Below are 20,911 nucleotides of genomic sequence, written 5' to 3'. Positions count from 1 at the left end.
AATGACCAAAATACCCCTGTGTAGTAAAAATTACTTTTTGATTGTTTTTGATTTGAAATTAGTCTATATTTCTTTAAAACATGGTATTTAATAACTATTGTTCACAGGGGAGAAGTAAAACTGATGCGAAAGCCTTGCGAGATTTCGATTGGCATTCCGGGTAATGAATGTCAATCGAGACATTGCGACAGTTGTCACGGGCTCGATGGGAATTCCAAGTCGTGACACATACCATCCCACCATACTCAACTCAATGCAATATCATCATCATGTGTGCACTCCCTACTTGCACACTTTAACAACATCATGGGTGCACTCCCGACTCGCACACTCTAACATCATTATGTGTGCACTCCCTACTCGTAAACTTCAACATCATCACACAACATTATTCATCAATGCACAACATATATTCATATATATACAAACCAACATAATATAGGAGCACATGGATTCATCCTTTTACACATTTCACATTTTCATAACATCAATACATTTTATCAAGGGCTTGTTCCCCGGCATACATTTTTAAAGAAATGGTTGATAAAATCATTCAAATGTTTCGTCCAAATACATTTACATTTCACAAAGAAATTTTGAAATGCAAATTCACTCACTAGTCTTTATTGATGTTTTGGTGGGCTCTAACTTCGACTAAGGTTTCGAATGGAGGTGTGGGGTTTCATTGGAACCTATCACACACAACAACATCACCATCAATCCAACTTGGCATTAATACTATTCCAAAGCTATTTTCTAAATTGAGTTCTACTAGTCATTTCTAACTAGCTTCCAACTACCATTAAATGGCTATTATTTGCACTACTCTAGTCACACTAAAAATGATTAAACAATCTCAACAATAAAACACTCACAAATCAAATTACTAGACATTATCAACAACTAAAATCAACTCTAATTCACTACTCACCTTGGTAGCTTTGTAATTGAAATTCTTTCCAAAAAAAAACTTCAAGCTATTATAGAAGCTCCCTCTTTCTCTCACTAAAACACCTAGCTTGTGAGACAAAGTATGAAAGTAAGACTTTTCAAGGGTTTTAAAGTGAGAGAGTGAAAGAGCACAAAAGGTTCTATGAAAGGGTGCACAAAAGCATGAAAATTAGAGCTAGCTTGAGAGAAGTTATGGAGGTTTCAAAACAAGCTTCCATGGAGGATGAAAACAACGTGAGATGGGAGGAAGAAGAAGAATAAGCTGCTAGAGAAATGAAGAAGCTGCTGGAACAAATGATATTTATAGCTAAAGTTTATCCAATCTCTTATTAAATTATGAAAATGCCCTTAACAAGTTGGCTTGTCCTCCTCCAATCTTTGGTGCAATCTTTTTACTCTTTTGACACTAGGACAAGGTCCATAATAGTCTAGAAATACTCGGGTTCACAAAAACTTAAAATTTTGATCCGAGATGAAAAATGACCGTTTTTCCCCTACCTTAGAAATCATCATTATTTTTATTTCCTTTGTCATTTATCCCTTTTTTCATCATTCATTTATGCCTTAGGCCTACTTAGGCCTTAATATTGTTTAAAATCATACTTCTAGGGGCTCACTAAAAAAATGACAAAATTACCCCTAGTCAGGGATATCACATCTACTTCTAGCTATGAGTCTATAAATATCAAGGTGTCACACTTTGCGTGATCTGTTCTCCAGTAGTTGCTTTGGCATGTGCATGATATGTTTCTCCACCTAGCGGCTTTGCCTTGTGCGTGATTTGTTTCTCCATCATTGGCCACCAAGTGTGATTTGACTATGTCTAAGGCAGGACCAATCATTGGATTTGGTTGGACTATGATAACATGCATCGAGGATGGCATGATTTGATTTGAAATAAGAATATGTGGTGACAACTATGAATGATATGTTTACCTGGAATTCAAAAAAGCAGTAAGTGGTTGATCAGTCAATAATTGAGGCAGAGTACTTTGCTTGTGCAATAGTTGCTAACCATGCTTTATGGTTAAGGAAGCTACTAGTTGAGCTGGGATTCAAGTAAGACAAGGGAGCTTTGATCAATGTTGACAACTTTTTAGCAATTGCAATAGCAAAGAACCTTGTTCAACATGGAAGAACTAAGCATATTCATGTAAAATATCATGCTTTGAGAGATGCAGTAAAAGAAGGGGAGATTAAGTTGCTGCATTGTTCAACCATTGATCAACTTGCTAATATCTTTACTAAGAGCTTGGGAAAGGAGAGATTTGAGTATTTGAGATCATGTCTCAATGTTCACTAGATTAATTAGCTGACTAAAATTATAATTCTAATGAAAAACTTTGAGACAAGCAATTTATAAGTGAATGATATTTGAGTTTTTGCTTGGCAACTAAAGTGTGCCGAAGAAATTTAGTTTGATGATAACGGCTTTAAAGAAAAGCCTTGAATTGTTAAATATAGTTTATGCTATGTAACGACATAGAATGTCACGACCCGGTACTCCCCTCGAGCCTGTGACAACCGTCACGATGTCCCGATAGACATTCATCACCCGGAATGCCAACCGAAACCTGGCAAGGCTTTTATATCAGTTTTTCTCACCTCCCTTATGAGGGACAGTTGTTAATTATCATGTTTTGAGAGATTATAAACTATTTCCAAATCAAAACAATAGAAAAATAATTTTGTCTCATAAGGGCAATTTGGTCATTTTTCCTTGAATGTCTCGAAACCAGCTAAAAATATAGTATGCAAGTGGAAAACACATATTTCATAATCAAAAATAAGTTTAGATATCTAAAACATTCATTTAAAGTGAAATTATAACTATTTGAATATAATAAAAATATTCAATAAAATATTCTATTTTCTTTTAAAACAATATTTATAGAGTTACCGGTAAATAATTTTTATAGCGTAAAAGCTAAATAAATTCATACATACTGTAACACAGATAACCAAAGTATAAAATTTAATTTACAGTGACACGTGGGCCCACAAACGACAAAAAGTATCAAAAGCGATAAACCTACAGTTTTTTAGGATGCAAGTCCAACTGTAGCCCTCAACAAAGTGAGCTATCTACCGACTATCCTAAGCCTGAAATGGGTGGAAAGGAGGGTGATGAGATTATATAATCCCAGTGAGTAAACAAATACCATATAAAATATCTAAAGCTACATAAATGGAGACAGATTAGAATAGATCATCATACTGTAATATATCACCTTTCAACTCATTTTAACCAAATAAAATCAATTCATATAAATCGAGTAATCAACATGGCTTATGAATTTCTTAAAACTTTGGCTGGTGCCAAAATCATTCTCATACTCAGTTATCAAGGATACCTTGGCCAAGGGCTATCCCAATTGAGTCCACCAAGGCTGTTAAAAAGTTATGTATGCATAAATCATGTTTTTATTTTGAAAACATAGTCGTTCCTTGGCGTTGGCTGAGTTCACCCTCACGTGGTGGTTTGGCATGAAATGAACTCTAAAAGTGTACCTCGGGAGTTACCTTACATGCCTCTCCAACCGAGGTAAGAATATAATAGGGTTACAGTGCCTCTCTAATAGGCTGGTCCACAAAAACCTGTCCACTGCAGCGACTAATCAATAACCCACCAATTCAATAAAATTTAACAGCATGACATGGCAATTTTATCATTATCCAGCCTATCAAGGCAAACAACAATTTATACATTTACAACACAAATACCAATTCAGCCATTCATGCCAATATTGCCATAAGCCAATCAATTAGAACCATAAATTCACAATTCATCAAATGGTCTCCAATTACTCTATTTTCAAAGCCATCATTCAATTTCAAGACAATTTATAAAATCATTTCATTTAAACACATTTTGTTTATAAAACATAAAGATTTGCCATTTAAACTCATTTTCCATAAAGTCACAAAATCAGATAAAAACCACTTTAGATAATTAAGACGATAGTAAGGTTACTCACTATTTAGGGAGTCAAATTCCGAGTACTTCGATTCTTAATCCTCGGGTACTATCTCTTTACTTTTTCTAGAATGCTCACCACCTAGACATAATGCACAATAAGCCATTTACTACATTTGTGCTAAATTGTTATAAAACCAATTCAAGCTTTATACTAATGTATGAAATGGGATGCAAATTGTTAGAATTATCGTCTAAACACGGTGCTCTACACAAATTCAATTGTGTACCTAAATAAAATGGTATTTGCCTAATTCGATCTATCACTCGATTAATTGGCCAATATGTTCGATTTAACTCCAAATAATTCCATTTTTCTTCCAATTCTCCAAATCATCAAACACAAATTAAATAACTTGAAATATGGCAAAATCATCCTCACATTTTCTCTTAGAAAATTCGGCCATGGTGGGTGCATCAATACTATGATTTTTCCTACTTGATTCTGACACCATAAATCACTAATTCCTAACCAATCACATAAAATAAAATCAAAATCATCATCAATATTCCACATGGAGAATTCAGCCAATGATGGGTGATGGAAGAACATGAATTTTTCTTGCTTGATTTTCATGCTACACATCACCAATCAACTAAAAACACTAAAATACATTGAAATCTAACCAATCAAGCATCAAAACCTCTCTCTGAGTGTTCAGCCAGCAAGACACCCATCATGAAATCATGTGATTCAACCATGGAAAATGTAAAAGAATGCACGGGAAAGGTAGATCGCAAGTCAAAATCAAGAAATTTTACCTTTGATTGCTTGATTACTTGAAATCCACCAATTTTCTCTTGAATTTTCACCCTAGGGTTCTTGTTCTTTCTTTTCTTCCTTTGTTCTTGCTTTGGCCGGCCATATGAATGAGAAATGGGCTGATTTTGTGCTAATTTATAAGGAAAATAATAAATGGTTGAGAATTTAACACATGTCACCATTCCATTGGTCCATATGTCATTCTTACTCATTAAGCAATCTCTCTCCACCATATAAATTTTCTCAATTATCCATGATAATATTGGGTAAAATCCATGTGCTGGAAAGTGTTGGGTGGTGCAAAATTATAATTTTGCCCCTAGGGTGGCAAAATGACTATTTTACCCCTATGCTTGAAAAAATGTCGAAATTAAAATTTTTCACTTCTCAAACTCAAATTATACTCCAAATGATTAATCTTAGTCAAAAATTTCATCCAACACTCACATCTTAACCTCGGGTAGCAAAATGACCATTTTTTCCCTAGGTCATGAAAATTCTAATTTGACTCCAAATCGATCCTAGAACTCTGAATCACCATTTTAAGTCTGTTTGGGGTTTTAAAATTCTCAATTTCATCTTAAAATCTCTATTTGGACTAGTTCGAGGCTTAATTCAACTTAATTGTACCATTTGGTACAATACCATCCTTTAACAATTTTCAAGGTACCCAAGTAAGTAAACATACATTCTTATGTAAGAATGACATAATAAACATATTATAGAGCCGGGCTTGACATAGAATTTATAAATTGTGGATATGATACTGTAAATACCTCGTACTTTGTTATGGTGACTAATAAAGCTTATCAGATGCCAATTGAGGTTAAGTATAATGTTTAAAAGTGATGAAAGATGAAGGGAATAGTTTTGGATAAAATATTCCCCAAGCGAGAAAATAATAAAATAATAATTTTTTATCGGAGAAGAATTTACAAAATAAAAAGTTATTTGAAAGTGAATTGAGGTATAACACGGTATTTTAGGCACCAAGGAGACAAGAGGAGTGAGAGACCTCGACCTCTATAGACCCGTAACTAGTAGTAGACGTGATAACACAAACTAGTGGCAATTTCATCATTTCTCATGGGGAGCTCTTGGAAGTAGCTCTCAAATGTTATTAAGGTCTAAATAGAGCTAAGGAATAAATGAATGATGGTACAATAAATGAAGAAGATAGAAATACTGATAATTTTCACAATAAGGGCAAAACGATCACTTGCATCTCGAGTCAAAATTTTTAAGTTTTCATGAACCTGAGTATTTCTAGACTATTATGGACTTTGTCTCAGTGTCAAAGAAGTAAAAAGATTGTATAAAGGTAAGGGGAAGACAAAGTGACCTTGTTAAGGGCATTTTGGTAATTTCGTGAGAAATTGGATAAACGTTAGGCATAAATATCTAAGTTTCTAGCAACTTCTTCTTCTTCTTTTTCTTCCCCTTTCACGTTTTCTCACCTTCCATGGAAGCTTGCTTTAAAACCTCTATAAATTTTCTCAAGTTAACCCCAATTTTCATGCTTTTGTGCACTTTTTTATGAAGTCATTTGTGCTCTTTTACTCTTTCACCTTAAAACCCTCAAAAGCCTTTCCTTCATACTTTCTCTCACTAGCTAGACATTCTACAGAGAGAAAGATAGATTTTTCACAATAGTTTGAAAGCTTTTGAAAAAGAATTCAATTACAAAGCTACCAAGGTAAGTAATGGAATTGAGTTGATTTTTAAGTTGTTGAGAATGACTAGTGGTTAGATTTGTGAGTGTTTTGTAGTTGAGGTGGTTTATTCATTTTAGTGTGACTAGAATAGTGAAAATAGATAGCCACTTAATGGTAGTTGGAAGCTAGCTAGGAATAACTAGTAAAACATGATTTAGAAGATAACTTTCAGAATTATGGTTAAGTGAATTGAGTTGATTTGTGATGCTATTATGTGTGATAGGTTCCAACGAGACCGCACATCTTTATTCAGACCATTAGTGGGAGTTGGAGTTGATTTAAGAATCAACGAGGACTGGTGAGTGAACTTGCATAAAAATATTTTGGAATAAGTGATTTATATGCTTGATTAAGCTACTTGAAATATTGGTTGGTTTTTCTTTAAAAGTTGCATGGGAACAAGCCCTTGATGAAATGTTTTTATGTTGTGAAATATGAATGTGATGAATTCATTTGTTCCCACATTATGTTGATATGTATGTTATGCATTGAATTATACTATTCTGTGATAATTATGACCTAGCTATGTGCAGTGTAGGAGTGCACATGAGCTAATGATGACCTAGCTATGTGCGGTGTAGGAGTGCATATGAGCTGATGAGATGACCCAGCCATGTGCGGTGTAGGAGTGCACATGAGCTGATGATGACCCAACCGTGTGTGGTTTAGGAGTGCACATGAGCTGATGATGACCCAGTTGAGGGAGAGTTGGGGTGAAGCCGGTGGTCGTATGTATGTTTATATATATCATATATATATATATAGAGGTTATGGAAATTATATTGTGGTTGCATTGATTATTGAATGTTAAAACTTGAGAAATGCTTTCTAATTGATTTTCACTGCAGAAAAAAAAAAGATGGATTTTCATTGTGACAAGAAATTAAGCTAAATTGCATTGTTTTCAACAAAACTGCATCATGTTTTCTAAAACTTCCCATATTTATGCTTGTTCCCTTCCTATATTCACTTACTAGGTTGATACTCACTTTTTTAAACTTCATGTTTTAGGTTTATGAGCAAAAGGTGACTGAATCCTAAGACAAGGTGATCCTCCCTATCCATTATTCGGTAGGTTTGCCATGATACTAAGTGTTAGCACCCATGCCCAGAGTCACTCCGCTGATGATCAGAGTGTTTGAATGTGTATATGTAAACTGGATGTAATTTGCTAAGAATCATTTGGTAAACTATTTATGTATATTATGCTTGATGAATACCATTATGAGAATAAGCTTGGATTCTATGAATTGATTTCAATGAAGTTATTATTTGAACATTATGAGTTATAGATCTTAAAAGGAAATATGGATGATAAATGGGCTAGTGTATAGGTTTATGCAGGAAGGCTTGCTAGGGCCTAGTGGCCTATTCTTACAAGGCCTTTGCGCCAGTCATGGCCCAGAAATTGGGCTGTGACAAACTTCGTATCAGAGCTCTAAATTTAGTCGAGTCTAAGGATTCTTGTGTCAGTCAGTGGAGCTGTCGGAGTTAATGTAGAGTCTTGCTTATGGCTTGTGACTACAGCACAAGTCATAAACAAGAGGCTATATAAACTCTTATTCTTAGTAACCTACCCTTTTGCTACCTCATATAAATGTCAAAAGTGGTGTCGTCATCTGGGTTTGAGATGTCACCCGAGACACGAGTTGTTGTTGGAAGATTTTAAGCAAATGTTCCTAATAAAAGGTTAATATGATGATATATGTCAAGCCTAACTCTACAATATGTTTATTATGCCATTTTTACATAACAATGCATGTTTGCTTACTTGGGTACCTCGAAAATCGTTAAAGAACGATATTGTACCGAATGGTACAATTAAGTTAAATTAAGCCTCAAACTAGTTCAAATAGAGATTTTAAGATGAAATTGAGAATTTTAAAACCCCATAATGACTTAAAATGGTGATTCGGAGTTCGAGGACCGATTTGGAGTCAAATTGAAATTTTCATGACTTAGGGGCAAAATGGTCATTTTGCCACCCGATGTTAAAAATTGGAATTTTTGAAGAATTTTTGATCAAGATTGACTATTAAGAACATAATTTGAGTTTGAGAAGTGAAAAATTTTAATTTTGGCATTTTTTCAAGCATAAGGGTAAAATAGTCATTTTGCCACCCAAGGGCAAAATTGTAATTTTACACGACCCAACACTTGTCCAACACATGAATTTTACCCAATATTATCATGGATAATTGAGAAAATTTAAGTGGTGGAGAGAGATTGCTTAATGGCTAAGTATGACACATGGACTAATGGAATGGTGACATGTGTCAAAATCTCATCCATTCATTATTTTCCTTATAAATGAGTACAAAATCAGCCCATTTCTCTTCATTATGGCCGGCCATAGCAAGAACAAAGGAAGTAAACAAGAACACAAGCCCTAGGTGGAAAAATTCAAGGGAAAAGTGTGAAAATTCAAGTAATCAAGCAATCAAAGGTAAAATTTCTTGATTTTGACTTATGATCTACCTTTCCAATGCATTATTTTGGATTTTCCATGGTTAAATCACAAGATGTCATGAAGGATTCATGGCTGACCGAATTTAGAGAGAAAAGATTTGATGGTTGTTTGGTTTGATTTTAAGATATTCTAGTGTTTTTAGTTAGTTAGTGATGTGTAGCATGAAAATCAAAGAAGAAAAATTCATTTTCTCCCATAACCCATCATTGGTCGAATTCTCCATGTAGAATATTGATGATGATTTTGATTTTATTCCAAGTGATTTAGTTAGGAATTAGTGATTTGTGGTGTCATAATCAAGTAGGAAAAATCATGGTGTTGATGCACTCAAAATGGCTGAATTTTTCAAAAGAAAATGTGAGGATGATTTTGCCACATTTCAAGTTATTTAAATTGTGTTTAATGATTTGGAGTATTGGGAGAAAAAAGGAGTTAATTGGAGTTGAATTGGACATACTGGCCGATTAATCGAATGATAGATCGAATTAGGCCAATACCGATTTAATTAGGGACCCAAATGAATTTGTTTAGAATACCATGTTTAGACGGTAATCTGAACAATTTGCATCCCATTTCATACATTAGTATAAAGCCTGAATTGGTTTTATAACAATTTAGCACAATGTAGTAAATGGCTTATTGTGCATTATGTCTAGGTGGTGAGCATTCTGGCAAAAGTAAAGGGATAGTACCCGAGGAATCAAGAATAGGAGTACTTGGAATTCGACTCCCAAAATAGTGAGTAACCTTATCATCATCTTAATTATCTAAAGTATGTTTTATTTGATTTTGTGAATTTTATGAAAAATGAGTTTAAATGATTAATTTTTCGATTTTATAAGCCAAGTGTGATTTAATGAAATGATTTCATAAAATTGTCTTGAAATTGAATGATGGTTTGAAAATAGAGTAATTGGAGACTGTTTTTGTGTGTTGCAAATTTATGATTCTAATTGATTGGCTTATGGTAATATTGACATGAATGGTTGATTTGATAAATTTGTTGGAAATGTATAAATTATTGATTTGCCTGGAAAGGCTGTACAATAAAATAAAATAATTGCCATGTCATGCTATTACAAATTTTATTATATGGTTGGTTTAGCTTGCTGCAGACAGGACCAGCCTATTAGAGGTGCACGGAACCTGGTCATATTCATACCTCAGTATGAGAGACGCAGATGGATAACTCCTAAGGTTAACACTTTAGAGTTCACTTCACGACAAACCACCACGCGAGGGTGAACTCAGCCAACGTCAAGGAACGGCTATGTTTTCAAAATAAAAACATGATTTATGCATACATAACTTTTTAATAGCCTTCGCGGACTTCATTGGGATAACCCTCTATCAAGGCATCCCTGATAATTGAGTATGAGAATGATTTTGGCACGAGCCAAAGTTTTAAGAAATTCATAAGCCATGTTGATTACTCGATTTATATGAATTGATTTTATTTGGTTGAAATGACTTTGAAAGGTAATGAATTACAGTATATTAAATTATTTTATTTGTCTCCATTTACTCAACTTTAGATATTTTAGATGGTATTTGTTTACTCACTAGGATTATATAATCTCACCACTCTCCTTTCCACCCCTTTCAAGCTCAAGATTTTCTATAGATAACTGATTTCATCGAGGACCACCATTGGACTTGCATCTTCAAAAACTGCAGGTTTATTGCTTTTAATACTTTTGGTCATTCGTGGGCCCACTTGTTACTGTAAATTAAATTAAATACTCTGGCTTACTGTATTACAATATATATGAATTTATTTTGCTTTTACGCTATAAAAAAATTATTTATGCAGTGTTCTAAAAATATTATTTTATGAGAAAATTGAATATTTATTCAATATTTTTATTTTATTCTAATAATCATAATTTCATTTTAAATGAAGGTTTAGATGTTTAAACTTATTTTTGATTATGAATTATGTGTTTTGTACTTGCATACTACATTTTTAGAAGATTTCGAGATTTTTAAGAAAAAATGATCAAAATGCCCTTGTGAGAAAAAAATTATTTTTCTATTGTTTTGATTTGGAAATAGTTTATAATCTCTCAAAACATAATTTTAGTGACTAATACTCATCAAGGAAGTGAGAAAAACTAATGTTAAGCCTTGCAAGGTTTCGATTGACATTTCGGGTAATGAATGTTTATCGAGACGTCGCGTCGGTTGTCACGGGCTCAATGGGAGTTTCGAGTTGTGACAATTCTATTGGTATCAGAGCTTTTGATTTTAAAGATTAGAGCTTTTGGGTTTAAAGTTGTTTTAAAGTTATTTTAAAACCTATAGTGTCATTGTGGCCCCGAGTTAAGTTAGGTTTGATAGAATAGAATAAGTGCATCTGCATATAGAATTTGGAGTTGTTTAGACTCATTTTGTTTCTTCTTATAGATCTTATGGGAGCATAAGTCGTAGATAGGAAGCTATATGAACTCATGTTCCCAGTAATCCACTTCTTTGTTAATGTCATGCAAGGGTCATAAGTAGGGCCGTTGTCTGAGTTGAAGATGCCACCAGTGACACGAGCCAGTGTTAGAGAGATCTTAAAATGAATGCTCCTAATGAAAGATTAATGAAATGATATATCCCTCCGATTAAGGATGGAGAAATTTGGAGTTGGACTAATAGGCCGTGATAATTTATTCATTTGGTGGAGTTATAATTGAACTCATGGTTGTCAATTGGAAAAAGATTTGGGGACTCTGAATTGTATTGGGGTGAATATAAAAGAGAACGTGTGATAATGGTAATAAGGGGCGCACTTTGATTAGAATGAATAGTGATGGTTGTAATTCACTTGGAGTGTATAAAGTAAGCTTGGAGGTAATAGTAAACCCATACTTATGTGCATGAAGATAAAAACACTATGTTAATTGAGCTTGTTATGCCCATATAAAAGTGGTGTTGGGATTTTGAAATATTTTAGATGTGAATATGTGTTGAATTGGTACAGCAGCTTAGAGGGAACTGATGTTGATTTCAATTAAGCGATTGTGAGATTTCAAGAATTAATTAGACCTATTATAGTTCATGGATATAAGCACGTGAATTAACTCGAGAGTGAGTATCAATGATTACTATAATTGATGTGTGGTCATGAAGTAAGAAATTAGTAAACAAATCTGCTCTAAGGATGAGCTTGAACTTTGCTGTGCATAGAAAAAGGGGGAGCTAAGGGATTAAAGGACTAGATGTGGAATTGTCAGCTTGAGGTTAAATGATTTGGAAATGTCGAATCTAGTCTAAGTGCCATATGAAGTTTTATAATTGAGACTAATATACGAATTACTTGAAAGATTAATTTAAAAGTTTATTCGATTCAAAGTGTGGCCTATGATACGAATGATCAGTCTTGAAGGTAATCTCCCCAGAGTAAGGAATTTAGAAAATGTCGATGTTTGGATATACTCTAAGAGAGAGAACTTCTACATCCTAAGTTTAGGACAACTTTGATCTTATGATCTCAAAGGCAAGGTGTAATAACTAAGTAAATTATTCACTTAATAAATGTGATTGGTTTTTGATGAATAAAGTCAAGATCTTAACATTTAGTGGTATACAATTTGATAATTATGTATTTAAGAGTTATTTGGGAGGATAATTCCTTCATCAAATTTCCACTAAATGCTATGGTAAGGCATATCAATGTTAATATGGAAATGAATCCAGGAATGATCTTAACATACCACCAAGGAGAATTAAACATGTTGAAATTAATGTTCTAATAGTGTGCATAAGATCGGAAGCTAGTTTTTAAGTTATAGTTTTCATGATCATGAAATATATAAAGATTATCAATCTATGGACATGCACTTGGAGTTGTAATTTACAAGTTTGGAGTATTTAAGACATGATTAAATGGAATTAGCATTAATTAAGGTACGTAAAATTTTTTAATTAATTTATGTGGAGTATGCATGATAGTAGAATGGAGGAAAATAGTGCCGTGATACTATATTGTGAAGTTACTATACAATATGGAAAGAGTATTCTAAAGTGGGATTTATTGATTGTTGACCAGTGTTATAGGATGAGGTGAATTTGAAAATATCGACTTTACCTATTATATGTGATAAGCACAAGAGGATATAAACGGTTATGGAAATCGTGACGTAAGCTTGGAGGGAAACCAAACGGTTGAGAATGATTAGTGTAGTAACCTTAAATATAGATGAATAACATTGATTAAGTAAACTCCAACAGTGTCACGACCCGGAACTCCCATCGGGCCGTGACAGCCACCGCGACTTCTCGATAGGCACTCATTACCCTGAATGCCAATCGAAACCCCGCAAGGCTTAGCATCAGCTTTCGCATCTCTCCGATGAGCGACAGTTATTAAATCTCGCATTTCAAGAAATCATAAGTCATTTCCAAATCAAAAACAATAAAATATTATTTTCTGGCTCACAGGGGCATTTTCGTCATTTTTCTTCAAAAATACCGAAACTCACCAAAAACATGGTGTAAAAGATAAATATGTTCATACATACTTTAAATCAGATAACTGAAGTATAAAATTAATTTTACAGTGACACATGGGCCCTCAACTGACCAAGAAGGTGTAGGGCTATGAACCCTTACTTTCTAGGATGCAACTCCGAGATTAATTCTTGTCTTAATCAACTATCAACAAACTGTCATGAGCCTGAAAAATGGATAGGAAGAGGGGTGAGATTATGATTACATAATCCCAGTGAGTAAACAGACACCATCTAAACTATCTAAAGGCGAGTAAATGGAGACGAATTAAAATATTCTTTTCCAATATATGTTTCATAACATGAATATTCAGTTTACTCAATTAATCAACATGGCTTATATATCTCACAAAACTTGGCTCCTGCCAAAAGCATTCCCAGGGATGCCTTGGCCTAGACATCTGATTGAGACCACCAAGGCTATTAAATATCTTTACATCCGAAATTCTAGCCATGCCTTGACGTTGACTGAGTCTCACTCTCACGCGGTGGTCCTCGTGAAGTGCACTCAAAAAGCCCACCTCAAGAGATACCCTACGCGCCTCTACGACCGAGGTGAGAATATAAAGGAGTTTACCGTGCCCCTCTAATAGGCTGGTCTACGAAACCCTGCCACTGTAGTAGCTAATCTTTATTTTATCTACCACCTGATTTATAAAATCCTTATTTGCATGACATAGCAATTTATCGTAATCTAGCCTCTCAAGGCTGAATACATAGTATATATAATTTTGATACAAACACCGACTTTGCCATTCATGCTCACATATTGTTATAAGCCATATAATTAAAAACACAATTTATAACACAAGCAGGCAGTCTCCAATTACTCTATTTTCAAAACTAGTATTCAATTTTTCAAAAAATTTATTAAATCATTTTATAAAATCACAATTTCTCCTAAAACATAGCAATTTACCATTTAAACCTCTTTTCTATAAAATCACACAATTGTTTAAAACTACTCTAGATAATTAAGATGATAATAAGTTCACTCACAATATTAGGAGTAGAAATACTCCTATTTTTAGTCTGCGGGTACAGTCCTTTACCCGTATCCAATGGCTCACCACCTAGCCATAATCCATGACACATATTCCAATTAAATTGTGTCGAACAGTCACAAGCTGTTTCAGGCTCAATAAATATCTGTGATATGAAATGAAAAATGCACGGATAGCCATGTAGACCCAGTATTGGCCTAAGTCGATTTTTCATCCGATAAATTGGCCAATGCACCCAATTTCACTCCAATTTGCTCTATTTCTTTTCCAATTCCTCAATTCACCAAAAACTATTATTTCTTAATCAAATCACCTAGAATAACATCCCATTTTTCCTCATTATTCACTTAGAGAATTCGAGTATTGATGAGCACCAAACCTTTGGTGGTTTTCTTCATTTGTTTTCATGTTACACATCATTAATCACCTAAAAACACTAACATACCTAAAAATCAAACCAATCGAAGATCATTCTCTCTCCATACCCATTTTGACCAGCCATGATTCATCATGAAAACATGTAATTTAACCATGGAAATTAAGGAAAAATGCATGGGTAAGGTAAATCACTAGCAAAATCAAAGAAATTTTACCTTTGCTTGATTAAATCCTTGAATTCCAACACTTTCTCTTTGATTTTTCCCACCTAGGGTTTGTTCTTCCTTGGTTTCTCTTCTCTTCTGGTTTGGCTGATCACTATGGGAGAAATGGGCTGATTTTTTTTGCCTTTTTATAAAGAAATAATAAAATAATAAAAACATGACACATGGCATTTTCTCATTGGTTCAAATTTTTAATATTTGACTTTTAATTCTTTAATTCTCCAGCACACATTTCTCATGTTTATCCATTTCTATGATGAATAAAATCCCTTGGTCTTGACAAGTGTTGGGGGGTGAAAATTTACCGATTTACCCCCAAAGTGGCAAAATTACCATTTCACCCCTATATTCCAAATTATACCAGAATTAAAATTTTTCACTTTTAAACTTTAAATCATACTCCAATAAGTCAAATGAGGCCAAAAAAATCTTTTTTAAAAATTCCCATTTTGTCCCCAAGTGGCGAATGACCATTTTGCCCTAGATAGTGAAAATTATGATTTAATTCTAAATTGATCCTTGAACTCCGAATTACCGTTTTGAGTCATCCCTGAACTGTGAAACTCTTAATTTCACCTTAAAATTCCTATTTGAACTAGTTCGAGGGTTTATCGACTTAATGGTAGCAATATCGTCTTTTAATGATTTCTCGAACTTCCTAAATATGCAAACATTCTATTGAGCATGTAAATGACGTTGTAATTATTTTATAGAACAAGGTTTGACAAACAGCCACCGTGTCGTGGTGTTAAGAACACTTCATGTCTAAAACGCATGAAAAAAATGAGATAGATGTGAAGTTGAACTTACGAGTTGACCTAAAGTCATTAACTTGATTCTAAGTTTTGTTAACTGGAGTTTTAAGGTTTTGGAAGGTATCGATATGAATGAGTTAAAGCTGAAATGGTTAAAGGCGTTCCGTGCGGGGGGGGGGGAAGCAAAAAGGTTTGGGGCTCGAAACTTGGCGAGAAGGTCCTGCAAGGCTTGTGGTGCCACCCTTAGACGCGACGTATGCGAGTAAGTCTAGTGATGGGGACCCAAACGTAACAATACCTCAGAGTAGGCCCCGAAGGGGATGCCCCACAAACGGCTAAGTTACGAGTTAAGTGATCACATGTTGTGAGACATAAGTTTAAGATAGATATCCTCAAGGAAATACTTAAGAGAAGTTCTGCTATGGATCTCGTGAAAGCAAGCACTAAGTTATGTGGTTATAAAAAGGAAGCTGTAAGCTAAGAGTGATATTCATATTAATATTGAAAAGTACTTGAGGAGAATCTAGTTTCAAGTCTTGCAATGTCAAGTACAATTTGTAAATTGGTTAAGGGAGAATGATGTTATATTCGTATGAAATAGTGGAACACAGGATGATAGAAGTTGACCTTGATAATGAAGTCAGATAATGAAACTTTCCTAATATATTATGGAAATTGGAATTCAAAAATGCTTGAGGCATACATGATTCAAATGAGTATGACTTTTAAGTGACAAATCAATATCGAAATGTAAGAAGGATACAAGGTAATGTAGAGGCATGAAGAATAATCTAGGAAAAAGGATGACTGTTAGGAATTGTGGTATTGCATAAGATGCAATGATCAAGTTAAGATAAATCTTTGAAGTATCAATGGGATTATAAAGCATACATGCATAATAGATTATAATTCAATGGAGATGACATTGTGATGCAATGACATTTAGTATAAGGAAACTTAAGCATATAATTGGAAATGATAAAAAGAAAGTATAAGTATGTAAATGATGTGAAACTATGCACAGGCATGATGAGAATTTATATGAATTATGAAGATTATTCTATTGAATCTTGGTTATGGATGGAAATGAAGAAAGAGAAATTAGTTTAAAGGTATTTGAAAACAGAGACTCGTATACATAATGAGGAATATGGACATTTGAATGTGCGTGTATACGTGTGTGTGGAGTTAGTGATGTACCCAACTAAAATAAAGAATGGTTTTAGTGGTTCGAGATTTGAACTCAATATATTTGATGAGTTGTTTAGATAATGTAATGATCAAGAATCTTATCAAAATTCGATTTATGGCGACTTAAGGAATTTTGGGAAATAGTTAAGAAAATGTAATCTATAGTGCGATTAAGCCATATTAGATGGATTAATAGGATTAAGAAGATTGAAATTTCCTAAATGCAAGGTAAACATGAAGTATGTGGAAATAATTGAAGCCATTAATCTTCCCTAACGTTGAGGATATGTATAACAATGAATATGGCATGTTAATGATACTGTAAACTACACAATATTGTATGAGGATGGAATGAATGAATGAAAGTCGAGAAATTTGATATGGAATGAAGTAATAAGATAATGATTGGTATACCTAAATAAGTATAAAATGCGATCGAACTTGATATCATTGAGATGGAGTTATGGTTCAAGTTTAATGATAGTAATAGAAGCATGCTTAGTGTCTCGATATAAGAGATCATAATTGTAAAGGTTACTATTGATCTAATTTTAAAGAATAATAATAGACATAAGCAAAGTACTCAAGTTAAATTGGAGGTAAATGCGGTGAACAAATCGAAATTTCCTATAAAGGGGAGGACATAAGAAGTTGAGATTGGATGAGAAAACAATATACCCACATTTTCTTTGTGTTCAGTAAATGAAATTTTGGGGTGAAAATTTTATTTTAAGGGGGGCAGTGCTATCAAGCTTGACTCTACAATATGTTTATTATGCCATTCTTACATAAGAATACATGTTTGCTTACTTGGGTACCTCGAAAATCATTAAAAGACGATATTATACCGAATGGTACAATTAAGTTGAATTAAGCCTTAAACTAGTTCAAATAGAGATTTTAAGAGCAAATGGAGAATTTAAAAACCCCATAATCACTTAAAATGGTGATTCAAAGTTCGAGGATCGATTTGGAGTCAAATTAGAATTTTCATGACCCAAGGGTAAAATGGTCATTTTGCCACCCGATGTTAAAAATTGGAATGTTGGAAGAAGTTTTTGATCAAGATTGACTATTTAAAACATAATTTGAGTTTAAGAAGTGAAATATTTTAATTCCGACATATTTTCGAGCATAGGGGTAAAACAGTCATTTTGTCACCCAGGGGCAAAATTATAATTTTACACCACCCAACACTTCTCTAGCACATGGATTTTACCCAATATTATCATGGATAATTGAGAAATTTTAAGTGGTGGAGAGAGATTGCTTAATGGCTAAGTATAACACATGGACTAATAGAATGGTGACATGTGTCAAAATCTCATCCATTCATTATTTTCCTTATAAATTAGCACAAAATCAGCCCATTTCTCTTCATTATGGCTGGCCATCGCAAGAACAAAGGAAGAAAAGAAGAACACAAACCATAGGTGGAAAAATTCAAGGGAAAAGTGTGAAAATTCAAGTAATCAAGCAATCAAAGGTAAAATTTCATGATTTTGACTTGTGATCTACCTTTCCCATGCATTGTTTTGCATTTTCCATGGTTGAATCACAAGATGTCATGAAGGATTCATGGCTGACCGAATTTAGAGAGAGAAGATTTGATGGTTGTTTGGTTAGATTTAAAGATATTCTAGTGTTTTTAGTTAGCTAGTGATGTGTAGCATGAAAATCAAACAAGAAAAATTCATTTTCTCCCATAACCCATCATTGGCCAAATTCTCCATGTAGAATATTGATGATGATTTTGATTTTATTTCAAGTGATTTGGTTAGGAATTAGTGATTTGTGGTGTGAAAATCAAGTAGGAAAAATCATGGTGTTGATGCACTCAAAATGGTCGAATTTTTCAAGAGAAAATGGAAGGATGATTTTGCCACATTCCAAGTTATTTAAATTGTGTTTAATGATTTGGAGTATATGGAGAAAAATGGAGTTAATTGGAGTTGAATTGGACATATTGGCCAATTAATCGAGTGATAGATCGAATTAGGCCAATACCAATTTAATTAGAGACCGAAATGAATTTGTTTAGAATATCATGTTTAGACAATAATTCGAACAATTTGCATCCCATTTCATACATTAGTATAAAGCCTGAATTGGTTTTATATCAATTTAGCACAATGTAGTAAATGGCTTATTGTGCATTATGTGTAGGTGGTGAGCATTCTGGCAAAAGTAAAGAGATAGTACTCGAGGAATCAAGAATCAAAGTACTTGGAATTCAACTCCCGAAATAGTGAGTAACTTTATCATCATCTTAATTATCTAAAGTATGTTTTATTCGATTTTGTGAATTTTATGGAAAATGAGTTTAAATGATTAATTTTTTGATTTTATAAAGAAAATGTGATTTAATGAAACGATTTCATAAAATTGTCTTGAAATTGAATGATGGTTTGAAAATAGAGTAATTGGAGACTGTTTTTGTGTGTTGTAAATTGATGATTCTAATTGATTAGTTTATGGTAATATTGGCATGAATGGTTGATTTGATAAATATGTTGGAAATGTATAAATTGTTGATTTGCCTTGAAAGGGTGTAAAATAAAATAAAATAAAATAATTGCCATGTCATGCTACTACAAATTTTATTATATGGTGGGTTTAGCTTGCTGTAGTGGGCTGGTTCTATGGACCAGCCTATTAGAGGGGCACGGAACCTGGTTATATTCATACCTCAGTATGAGAGGCGTGGATGGATAACTCCTGAGGTTAACACTTTAGTGTTCACTTCACGCCAAACCACCACGTGAGGGTGTACTCAGCGAACGCTAAGGAACGGCTATGTTTTCAAAATAAAAACATGATTTATGCGTACATAACTTTTTAACAGCCTTTGCGGACTCGGTTGGGATAGCCCTCGATCAAGGCATCTTTGATAACTGAGTATGAGAATGATTTTGGCACAAGCCAAAGTTTTAAGAAATTCATAAGCCATGTTGATTACTCTATTTATATGAATTGATTTTATTTGGTTGAAATGAGTTTGAAAGGTAATGAATTATAGTATATTAAATTATTTTATTTGTCTTTATTTACTCAACTTTAGGTATTTTAGATGGTATTTGTTTACTCACTGGGATTATATAATCTCTCCACCCTCCTTTCCACCCCTTTCAAGCTTAGGATAGTCTATAGATAGCTGATTTCATCGAGGACCACCATTGGACTTGCATCCTCAAAAACTGTAGGTTTACTACTTTTAATACTTTTGGTCGTTCGTGGGCCCATTTGTTACTGTAAATTAAATTAAATACTCTAGCTTACTGTTATACAATATATATGAATTTATTTTGCTTTTACGCTGTAAAAAAATTATTTATGCAGTGTTCTAAAAATATTATTTTATGAGAAAATTGAATATTTTATTCTAATAATCATAATTTTGTTTTAAATGAAGGTTTTAGATGTTTAAACTTATTTTTGATTATGAATTATGTGTTTTGTACTCATATACTACATTTTTAGCAGATTTCGAAATTTTTGAGGAAAAATGACCAAAATGCCCCTATGAGAAAAAATTTGTTTTTCTCTTGTGTTGATTTGGAAATAGTTTATAATCTCTCAAAACATAATTTCAGTGACTAATACTCACAAGGGAAGTGAGAAAAACTAATGTTAAGCCTTGCGAGGTTTCGATTGACATTCCGGGTAATGAATGTCTATCGGGACGTCGCGGAGGTTGTCACGAGCTCGATGGGAGTTCCGGGTCGTGACAATATATCTCTCCGAATAAGGATGGAGGAAAGTGGAGTTTGACTAATAGGTCCATGATAACTTGTTCATTTGGTGGAGTTACAATTTGAGCCCATGATGGTCGGTGAGAAGAAAATTAGATAACTATGAATTGTATTTGAGGTCAATATAAAAGAGCATATGTGATAATGGTAATAAGGGGCATACTTTGACTGGAATGGCTAGTAATGGTTATAAATGATATGTGGCCATTAAGAAAAAGGCTAGTAAACTAATCTG

The 20,911-nt window shown here is 33.6% G+C and overlaps 1 long non-coding RNA gene across 1 annotated transcript; it reads right to left on the bottom strand.

Annotated features, from left to right (window-relative positions):
* On the bottom strand, positions 3,018-4,729 carry LOC108661746. Its single transcript, XR_001927524.1, has 3 exons — positions 4,691-4,729; positions 3,930-4,010; positions 3,018-3,054 (listed from the first exon to the last, which is right to left on the bottom strand). It is a non-coding gene; the product is annotated as an uncharacterized LOC108661746 (long non-coding RNA).

The sequence above is a fragment of the Theobroma cacao genome, chromosome 4 (assembly GCF_000208745.1).
Source record: "Theobroma cacao cultivar B97-61/B2 chromosome 4, Criollo_cocoa_genome_V2, whole genome shotgun sequence".
Classification (NCBI taxonomy): Eukaryota; Viridiplantae; Streptophyta; class Magnoliopsida; order Malvales; family Malvaceae; genus Theobroma; species Theobroma cacao.
Note: the sequence above shows the minus strand (reverse complement) of the source record. Positions and strands in the feature narration are given on the sequence as shown.